Consider the following 11278-nt stretch of genomic DNA (forward strand, 5'->3'; position numbering starts at 1 on the left):
AAAACCTCTAAATCCATCAAGTAAAGGAAACACATTGTTGTCAAACAAATTAAAGGCAAAAAGTGGATTCATGACTTTACAGTATAACTAGTCAAAATATTAAATAAAAATAAAAGTTCAGATGGCAAAGTTATTTTTATTCCTGTTTTTCTCACTGTGCAACTTTCCCCAAACTCTGAAAACAGTCAATTCCAGAGCCTCAATGAACTCTCATCTCAAATATCACAGCAACACATATGCTTGGTGAAAATAATTACAAGGAGAGAAAATAAAGTGGACAGAGTACGATATTTTCAACTTTTGCAGTAAGTTGAGACTACTAACTAATTACGGCAATTCCAATGATTGCTTGTCCAATGGAGGGACTTAACTATACATATTTTACCAAGACCACATTAACCTTCCTGCGTCTATGTTCCAAAATGAACCAAATGTAATAGAAGTGTGGACACTTGTCTCAGAGAAAGCAAGAGAGATTGCTCTGTCGAAAAGTGCAGGTCAGGTTGCAGGATAAAATAAAAATCTGATCTTAGAATAGATAGAAAGTTGAATGCTCTTCAAAAGTACCATCACCTTTGACTTTCTATTGTATTTGAAAATTTGTACAAAACAAATTTACCATAAGACAGAGGAGCAGATGAGGCCAGTCAGCCCATTGAGTCTGCTCCACCATTGTATGATGGCTGACTGATTTTCCCTGTTAACCCATTCTCCTGCTTTCTCCATGTAACCTTTGATGCATGCCCTTACTAATCAAGAATCTATCAACTTCCACTTTATAAAACCATTCATTTTCATTCATTACTGCTTCACATACAAACTGAACAATCATCACTTAGCCATCAAGAACCATCATCCATCAGCTATGGCTAAACAAGTCAAAGAATGCAGTATTGAAAATACCGAGGTCGATAGAATCTAACTTTTGCTTGTAGGAGAAAAGACGACTTTGGGGAGAAGGAAGATGGTCTTAAATACAAGTAATTGTAGATGAAGCAGGTACAATTAGTTGGTCTAAAGCTACATGAATTGACAATCAGGGTTAGGGTTACGGTACTGTCCAGTTGAAGAGCCTGGTCTGAAACATCAACTGTTCTCTTTTCTATAGATGCTGCACGGTCTGCTAAGTTCCTCCATTATTTTATGTGGGTTGATTAGGAGCCCGAAGGCACACATTCAACCATTCAGGAATAGCTTCTTCCCCTTTGCCATTAGATTTCTGAATGAACATTGACCCCATGAACATAACCTCACTACTTTTTTTTGTTTTCGCAATACTTATTTAACTTTTTAAAATATATTATGAATTGTACTGCTGCTGCATAATAAACTTCTAGACGTATGCCAGTGATATTAAACCTGATTCTGACTTCCTATTGCTCTGGCTTTGCAGAATATATTGCCAGATCAGCAGAAACCCACATTGTTAAAAAAAATAAATAATTTTCTTTGAGCCAGCATTAAGAATTTCTGCAGAGTGCCTTTTATACACATATTCAGATCTCCTTCACTACTGATTGATTTGCAGACTGCAGCACAATGACATAACTTGGATCACTATTTCTGAAATGTAGTGCTGATGACCAACAGCACATCAGTATTACTTACCACTGCATTAGAATGACAGCACAAGTAAAGCTAGATAATGATTAGTGTACAATTTCCCAACAAGGGATGGAGAACTTTCAGTTGAATAAATATGGAATATATATATGTATGTTCTCTCCAAAATTGTTTTAATAAGTACTAAATGTCTATTTGGTTTTACTGACACAGCACTTACTCCAGACAGGTACTCAAAAATCAGATTTCAGAAGCAGAACCTTTGTTACATTATTGAAATTAATTGAGAATTTTACATTGACCTCAGTTGACAACCCAACAACTTTTCTTAATTACCAAGGATGCCCGCAAGGGCAAGCCACATTCAAAAAGATATGAAAAATGACTTAGTACAGGCCTCAGAAACACTTCACATAACCTGTTTTACAATTTAAATGGAGTACAGTGCCTGTTATTATGCAGCAAAAGCTACAAATTTAAAATCAACAATATACAGATATATGTTCATCTAATATCATGAAATAAAAAAGTACCAACAGCAAACTGTTACAGAACATATTGTAACAAACAGTTACAGGCTTGTAGTAGCTTTCCTTTGACTCTTCCAGAAATTTTATTTGATTCATGTCTACAATAGCTTCCAATCTCAAAGTACCTCCACCCATCACAATGTCTGCTTCTCCTTCCTAATGTCCTGGTAGATTAATTCCTTCCATCTGGTCTTAACCATGGAGTTTATGTTTTCTCACCTGAACTAATTTGTATTCCTTCATCCAGTCTCTTAACTAGATTTCCAATGCTTTCAGTTTCCTGGCTTTGCTAATTCTACTGCTGTAAAGAACTCATTTTCAAGGTTGTTTATATTTCAGGAAGGGCAAGATGAAGGAACACATACCAATCCTCAGGGGGATCAGAAGTAAAGCGAGTGAGCAGCTTCAAGTTCCTGGGCATCAAGATCTCTGAGGATCTAACCTGGTCCCAAAATATTGATGTAGTCATAAAGAAGGCAAGACAGCAGCTATACTTCATTAGGAGTCTGAAGAGATTTGGCATGTCAACAAACACACTCAAAAACTTCTATAGTTGTACCATGGAGAGCATTCAGACAGGCTGCATAACTGTCTGGTATGGAGGGGCTACTGCACAGGACTGAAAGAAGCTGCAGAAGGTTGTAAGGATAGAGTCAGCTCCATCTTGGGCACTAGCCTACAAAGTACCCAGGACATCTTTAGGAAGCAGTGTCTCAGGAAGGCAGCGTCCATTATTAAGGACCTCCAGCACACAGGCCATACCCTTTTCTCACTGTTACCATCAGGTAGGAGACACAGAAGCCTGAAGGCACACACTCAGCGATTCAGGAACAGCTTCTTCCCCTCTGCCATTCGATTCTTAAATGGACATTGAAGCTTTGGACACTCTCACTTTTTTTAATTGACAGAATTTCTGTTTTTTCACATTTTTAAAAAATCTATTCAATGTACACAATTGATTTATTGTTTTGTTTTATTTATTAATTTTTCTCTGTCTCTGCTGATTATGTATTGCATTGAACTGCTGCTACAAAGTTAACAAATTTCACATCACATGCCGGTGATAATAAACCCGATTCTGATTCCTAGGTATAAACTTAAACATACTACTCTCAATTTCAGCATGGCCATCCTATTCTTCTGAATTTCCATATCTCAACCTTCTCTGCTTCCTTGAATGAAAGCCCAGCGATTGCTCTGCTACCATTCCCTCCTCCTCCAGCTGTCTCAACTTGTTTTCATGTTGGCCTACTTCTGATTTCACTCACTTCTCCCAAATAAGTGGTTTAATAATGTTCAGATCATTGATAGCCCTATTTTTACATTTTCCCACCACTAATCATAAACTAGGAAATTCTATTAACTTTGCAGTTAATTTCTTCCTTTCTCTCCACTTCTGACATTTATTTTAGGGGCAGTAAACTAACTGACTTTCAATTAGCTTCATACAATGACTACGTTCTATTTTCCCAGTTTCTCCATCTCTTATTAAATCTCATCCCTCAATGCTACTGAGCAATCCCAAACCTAACCTATTGCCGACAGGCCTTCCACTGGATTCATCTGTTACACCTATCCCCTCATCTCCTCCATCCCTGAACTTTATTTGGGCCTTTACTTCCACCCAAACAGTTCCACAGACCATAGGTCAGCCAAAACCACTTCCAATATCTATAGCATGTAACCATCAAACATGACTGCCACACCCTTCCTTAGAACGCACATTCACTACATGTCACCTCATCATTTCCCTCAATAACCAGTAAGCTCAGAACATACCTACAGATACCTTTTCTTGTATCTCACTCCTCCCAGAAGCCCAACCCAGTCTCGGAGAAAACAGGTATTTTTCAATACTGTATACCATACTACATTTGCTGCTGTTCTTGTCTATATACTGTGGAGAAGATAGATTATATAGCGTCTCCTAAATACCAGACACTCTGCAGATGCTGGAAATTCCAAAGCAATACACACAACAAATGCTGGATGATATCGGCAGGTCAGGCAGCATCTATGGAAAGAATTAAAAAGCGTCTACATTCGGGCGGAGACCCTTTTGAGTACTGGAGAGGAAGAGGAAAGGCGCTAAAACAAAAAGTGGGGAGAGGAGGAGGAGGAGGATAGCTAAAAGGTGCTAGGACCAGCCAGGTAAGTGGGAAAGGTAAAGAGCTAGAGAGGAAGGCGTTTACATTCATACCCCACGGGCCTTTAAAAAATTTAATCACTGTTCCGTAGAACGTAGCCTAATCTGAGGCACTAATTATTTTTCTAACTTCCCCATATAATTAAACATTAATATGGTTAAGTTGTTTACCATACAACCGCATGCATTGGGGTTTAGGGTATTCTTTCAACATTGACTCCACTCTAGAAAACCATCACAACAAAAGTAGACTAACAACAAGCCATCACATTAAAAGCACGTTAGCAGCAGAGTAAAGTGAATGTCGTCCCAGACCTTACTAAGTTAGGAAGAGCGAGATGAAACCAAAGTTACATGCAGGGCCGACGGGTTTGCTGGAGACCTGCAGTGTGCCTGATCCAGTACTTCCTGCGGCGTAATACTGGGCGGTCAGCAGGGCGCACCCTCCACACCGTTCAGTTTTCAGTTCCCGGATTCGATTGCGATTAAAATGTTTCTGACCAAGACCTACAGTCTTTGCAGGCACCAGTGAGTTTTCAAGAGGAATTATTCAATCCGAGTTGTTGTGATCTTTTCACGTCTCCTTCTCGGGCAGCTGTCATGTTCAGGGGCGGTTCCTCTAAAGAAGCCATTCTACCCGCGTCAGCCCAGCCCAGCCCAGCCGCAGCTGAGCTAAAATCAACGTTTAGACTTGAAACTTAACAGCTATGTGTTTGTGGGCGGACAAAAATTGAGGGTTATCAAACTTGGGCTCAGAAAGGACACTGCGTAATAAGATATATTTTTTTAATTAAAGTGACCTCCACGACTTTATAAACTAATTACTTTATAAAATAGTAATGAGTGAAATTTCTGCAGAACCCCAACCGGGCTTTTGACGAAACGGAGACACCATCTGTATTTCGTGGGAAGAAATCAGTTTTTAGTAGTGCGTTGATTATACCGCGGAGTACTGTACCACATTTAATAGTTAAATTGAAAGAAAAAGAGCAAAACTAAGTGACGCGGCCGAGCACCGGAGTTTGGACTCAATTTGATTCTCCGACAAAATGGGTGAGGAGGCAGATTGCGCAGTTGTTCTTTCCGTTCCACATTGCACCATCAAGGAGCTAATATTGGGGATATTGGAAATGCTTATGACAGATAAAATAAAACAAAAAAAATACTAGAAACACTCACATTTTGGGCGGCTTCCCCTCCTCTTTCAGGATTTTTAGAAATTCTTTTCACGACTTCCTGGTCCACTCTGTACACTCCAGTCATTCATCCTCATGGCACTTTTCTCTGAAATACAGGAGGTACAACCTTTCACCACCCCGTCAAACAGGACTTAATCAGTCTTGACAGTTTAAACAGTAAAGAGTTTGCACTTTTCCCAATTTAATGTATGATGTTTGTATTTACAAACAATAGTTGCTACACTGGTGAAATCAAATGCAGAATGAGTTACTGGTGATTGCAGGAGTGACCCCGGCCCCCAAATTTCCTGTTGTCTGCTATTTTAATTCTCCTTCCCTTCATGCCATGATTTATCTGTCTGTAGACCCCTACACACTTATGATGGTACCCTGGGAAAGCTTGAAAAACTCCTTAACTACTGAATAGGTACTTAGATGCCTTCTGAATTCCCAATAGCAAATTCTGCAGTTGCAGGTAACATGCTCTCTCAATAGAACTAGCTGGTCCATCTGTGATACTGACTCGGTTTTTTTTCACCATTAGCATAGCTTGAAGCTATTAGGTATGTCCCACAGCTCTGCTTTTAACAAATTTTATTTTGCGACATGTTATCACTTACTAGCTTCCCACATTTCATTGGGTTTATAACCCTGAGCTCAGATTAGCTCTCTTAACTGCCCACATTAATCAATTAATCAGGTGACCTAGTTAACAGTTTATCCCCACAGCAACCATAGCCTCATCACAAATGTAGGTTTTATCCTATCCACCCCTCTGCTCACTTCTCCTAATTTGAAAATACTTTTTTCTCTCCAAGAAAATTATTGAGCTGCAAAGTTAAGTTAGTTTCTCTTACCACAAATGCTGCCTGACTTGCTGAGTGCTTCAAGCATTTTCTGTTTTAATTAATTTTTGTTCAACATCTTTAGTTTTATTTCGATCTTTTTAATTATCTGAGAATTTGATTTGTCAGGGTTATATGACTACATTCTGTAATAGGTTGCAATAGATGTATCTTAATCCTTAAGAAATAGGGAATATACAAGTCTCATGTTATATTTATCTGGCAAAGGACACCATTTTAAGTTTGATAGGCTGCTTAATTTGCTTGTTGCCGTAAGATAGAAGGGAAAGGACTTCATCATAACTCTTGCAATCAGTTGGCCACAATAACTAAACTTATAAGGATAACTTGCCCTTTTTTAATCAAAGAATGCTATTCAGTACTGTATAACATTTACTCTTCACCCTTGAATTAAATCCATAAAATAAAGATATACTATAGGTTGTTGCAATTTAATTGTACCTATTGTCGCATGAATGGAATGTGGGCTGCTCAGTAGCCTCAGAATTTCTAACAGGAATCTGTAACTGCACCCTCCTCTTCCAATTTACTAATGATGGTCACAGGCTCATGCTCCAGGAGTGAGATGCTTGAGTTTGCTGGAAAAGTAAAGGTAGAAGGCAGTAAGCTGCACCTTCTTATACCTTGCTTCATACCTTTTCATAGCAGGATGTATGTGAGGTGGCATGTTTGCTAATTCACTGATCTGCTGATTTTAATTTACTGATTTTACTCTCTAGATTTTGTTCTTTGAGTTTAAAGCTGTTCCCCATGGTGAACAGAAAAATATCCTGGATTGAGGATTGTGGTAACTTATTGTCCAGCGATGACGGCAGTAGATGGGGTTTAAATAAAAGAAGGAAGGAGGAGTTTAAGGCGTTGCTGAGTTTTGAATGTGGACTTGTTTCAGGTATCATTCCGATTAGATTAACTAAGGATTTGGAAAAAAAAATCATTAGGAAATATTGTGGGTGCAAGACCTTTAAGAAATCAGATTGGCAGGTATGATATTGTGGCCATCAGTGAGACGTGGCTAAAGGATGCATGTCTCTGGGAGCTGAACGTCCAAGGATACACGGTGTATTGGAAGGATAGGCAGGTAGGCAGAGGGGGAGGCGTGACCTTATTGGTAAGAAATGATAATAAATCATCAGGAAGAGGTGACATAGAATCGGAAGGTGCAGAATCTTTATGAGTTGAGCTAAGAAATTGCAGGGGTAAAAGGACCCTGATGGCAGTTATATACAGGCCTCCAAACAGCTGCAGTGATGTGGACTACAAATTACAACTGGAAATTGAAAAGGCTTGTCAGAAGGGCAGTGTTATGATAATTGTGGGAGATTTTAACATGCGAGTGGATTGGGAAAATCAGGTCGGCACTGGATCTCAAGAGAGAGAATTTGTAGAATGTCTGCGAGATGGCTTTTTAGAACAGCCTGTTGTTGAGCCCACTAGGGGATCGGCTGTACTGGATTGGGTATTGTGTAATGAACCAGAGGTGATTAGAGAGATTGAGGTGAAGGAACCCTTAGGAGGCAGTGATCATAACATGATTGAGTTCACTGTGAAGTCTGAGAAAGAGAAGCCAAAATCTGATGTGTCGGTATTTCAGTGGAGTAAAGGAAATTACAGTGGATTGAGAGAGGAAATGGCCAGAGTTGACTGGAAAGGGACACTGGAGGGAAGGATGACAGAGCAGCAGTGGCTGGAATTTATGCGAGAAGTAAGGTGCAAGACAGATATATTCCAAAAAAGAAGAAATTTTCAAATGGAAAAAGGATGCAACCATGGTTGACAAGAGAAGTCAAAGCCAAAGTTAAAGCAAAGGAGAGGACATACAAGGAAGCAAAAATTAGTGGGAAGACAGAGGATTGGGAAGTTTTTAAAAGCTTACAAAAGGAAACTAAGAAGGTCATTAAGAGGGAAAAGATGAACTATGAAAGGAAGCTAGCAAATAATATCAAAGAGGATACTAAAAGCTTTTTCAAATATATAAAGAGTAAAAGACAGGTGAGAGTAGATATAAGACAGATAGAAAATGATGCTGGAGAAATCGTAATGGGAGATAAGGAGATGGCGGAGGAACTGAACGAGTACTTTGCATCAGTCTTCAATGAGCAAGACATCAGCAGTATACCGAACACTCAAGGGTGTCAGGGAAGAGAAGTGTGCACAGTCACAATTACAAAAGAGAAAGTACTCAGGAAACTGAATAGTCTAAGGATAGATAAATCTCCTGGACCAGATGGAATGCACCCTCGTGTTCTGAAGGAAGTAGCTGTGGAGATTGCGGAGGCATGAGCAATGATCTTTCAAAAGTCAATAGATTCTGGCATGGTTCCGGAGGACTGGAAGATTGCAAATGTCACTCCACTATTTAAGAAGGGGGAAAAGAAGCAAAAAGGAAATTATAGACCTGTTAGCTTGACATCGGTGGTTGGGAAGTTGTTGGAGTCGATTGTCAAGGATGAGGTTGCAGAATACCTGGAGGCATATGACAAGATAGGCAGAACTCAGCATGGTTTCCTTAAGGGAAAATCCTGCCTGACAAACCTATTGCAATTTTTTGAGGAAATTACAAGTAGGCTAGACAAAGGAGATGCAGTGGATGTTGTATATTTGGATTTTCAGAAGGCCTTTGACAAGGTGCCACACATGAGGCTGCTTAACAAGATGGAATTACTTTTAAACATTCAGCATCCCATGGAATTACGGGAAAGTTACATACGTGGATAGAGCGTTGGCTGATTGGCAGGAAACAGAGAGTGGAAATAAATGGATCCTATTCTGGTTGGCTGCCGGTTACCAGTGGTGTTTCACAGGGGTCCATGTTGGGACCGCTTCTTTTTACATTGTACATAAACGATTTGGATTATGAAATAGATGGCTTTGTAGCTAAGTTTGCTGATGATACGAAGATAGGTGGAGGGGCCGGTAGTGCTGAGGAAACAGAGAGTCTGTAGAGAGACTTGGATAGATTGGGAGAATGGGCAAAGAAGTGGCAAATGAAATACAATGTTAGAAAGTATATGGTTATGCACTTTGTCAGAAGAAATAAACGGGCAGACTATTATTTAAATAGAGAGAGAGAATTCAAAGTTCTGAGATGCACGGGACATGGGAGTCCTCGTGCAGGATATCCTTAAGGTTGACTTCCAGGTTCAGTTGGAGGTGAAGAAGGCAAATGCAATGTTGGCATTCATTTCTAGAGGAATAAGAGTATAGGAGCAAGGATGTGATGTTCAGGCTCTATAAGGCACTGGTAAGACCTCACTTGGAGTACTGTGTGCAGTTTTGGGCTCCTTATTTAAGAAAGGATTTGCTGACGTTGGAGAGGGTTCAGAGAAGATTCACTAGAATGATTCCGTGAATGAGAGGGTTAACATATGAGGAATGTTTGACCGCTTTTGGACTGTATTCCTTGGAGTTTAGAAGAATGAGGGGGTACCTTATAGAAACATTTCGAATATTGAAAGGCATGGACAGAGTGGATGTGGCAAAACTGTTTCCCATGGTGGGGGAGTCTAGTATGAGAGGGCATGACTTAAGGATTGAAGGGTGCCCATTCAGAACAGAGATGCGAAGAAATTTTTTTGGCCGGGGGTGGTGGGTCTATGGAATTTGTTGTCACGGGCGGCAGTGGAGGCCAAGTCATTGGGTGTATTTAAGGCAGAGATTGATAGTTATCTGAGAAGCCAGGGAATCAAAAGTTATGATGAGAAGGCGGGGGAGTGGGACTAAATGGGAGAATGGATCAGCTCATGATAAAATGGCAGAGCAGACTCGATGGGCCAAATGGCCGACTTCTGCTCCTTTGTCTTACGGTCTTATGGTCTAAATGGGGCACTCTTAATGTTTTGTAAAGATAGTAAGCAACATGAGAGAGCTTTAGGGTTGAAAGCTGTAGGCAGAAGGAAGGAAACACAAAGGAATTATACTGAATGACAGTGGCTTTGGCAAATAATCACAGAAGTGCCTTTAGGTGTATTCATGGACCAAGTTAAAATAATTTAATTGGGGTAAAAGTTGTGGATGCTAAATGTTTAAAAGTGTTTTGTGGTGGAGTAAGAACAAATAACTTATTGGAGTTGATTAAATTTGATGGAAAAAAACATTGCCTGATAAGGTTAATTTAAGTTGTGAGTTTTATTGTTTGAATCCATGTGCTGCCCATTCTGAGATATTTTCTGTGCCAGAAGTTTGGTCATGTAGCAGCTGTGTGTAGGGATAAAAAGTGGTGTTGAAGATGTGCTGGAAAATATGATTATGGTAATTGTGGAGAAGGCATTAGGCCAAAATGTATCAATTGTGGAAGGGAATGTAGCTCTGCTTATGCAGGGTATCCTGTGTAGAAAAAGAATGTGGAAGTGCACCATGTTCAGATAGAAATCAGTATATCATATGCAGAGGCTCTTCAGAAACTACAGAAGACTGTATCAATTAACCTATAAATAGCCAGAATACAGATAGTATGTAAAGTGCATAATTTTATAACAGAGAATTTGTTACTTTCATGGCAGATGTGGTAAATTGTACAGCACAAATTAGAAGTAGGACAGAAATAAAATTAAATTATATTAAAAGCTGCAGAAAATCATCTAGAGATAGCAGTTAACTCTAGAAGTTATTAATGACGCTTTGCAGGAAGGGATAAATAATAATTCAGACTACAAATATTTCTTAATGTTTTTTCTTTGTGTCTTTTTTTTCTTATGCTTTTTCTTTCCTTTTTTCTTACAATGGAATGCTAGAAGTTTGTTAGCCAATGATCAGGGTATTTTGATGCTCAGTACTGTGTGGGTTGCAGAGATGGACATGTGAAAGGGTGTATTTGGTGTACTTGTATGATGCTCAGCAGGTGGCGGTATTTCTGAAAGAGGTGGCTGAAGAGATTATGGAAGGATTAGTAATGATCTTGCAAGAACCATTAGATTCTGACATGGTTCTGGAGGACTGGAAAATTGCAAATACCACTCCACTCTTCAAAAAGTGTGAAAGGTAGAAGAAAAGAAATTA

At 39.4% G+C, this 11278-nt stretch overlaps 1 protein-coding gene across 7 annotated transcripts in view; it reads right to left on the reverse strand.

The window, feature by feature from the left end:
• The window catches only part of LOC134353602 (copine-3-like), a 44537-nt gene extending 39017 nt beyond the window's left edge, over positions 1–5520 (reverse strand). For 2 of the 7 annotated variants that reach the window (XM_063061739.1, XM_063061728.1), the window contains exon 1: positions 4555–4922. The gene's annotated coding sequence lies outside the window, so the exon portion shown is untranslated. Of the gene's footprint in view, positions 1–4554; positions 4923–5418 lie in introns of those variants that run through there. The other 5 variants (XM_063061720.1, XM_063061710.1, XM_063061749.1 and 2 more) reach the window with 4 other exon arrangements.
• Between the last annotated feature and the right edge of the window lie 5758 nt (positions 5521–11278).

The sequence above is a fragment of the Mobula hypostoma genome, chromosome 1 (genome assembly GCF_963921235.1).
Source record: "Mobula hypostoma chromosome 1, sMobHyp1.1, whole genome shotgun sequence".
Lineage (NCBI taxonomy): Eukaryota > Metazoa > Chordata > Chondrichthyes > Myliobatiformes > Myliobatidae > Mobula > Mobula hypostoma.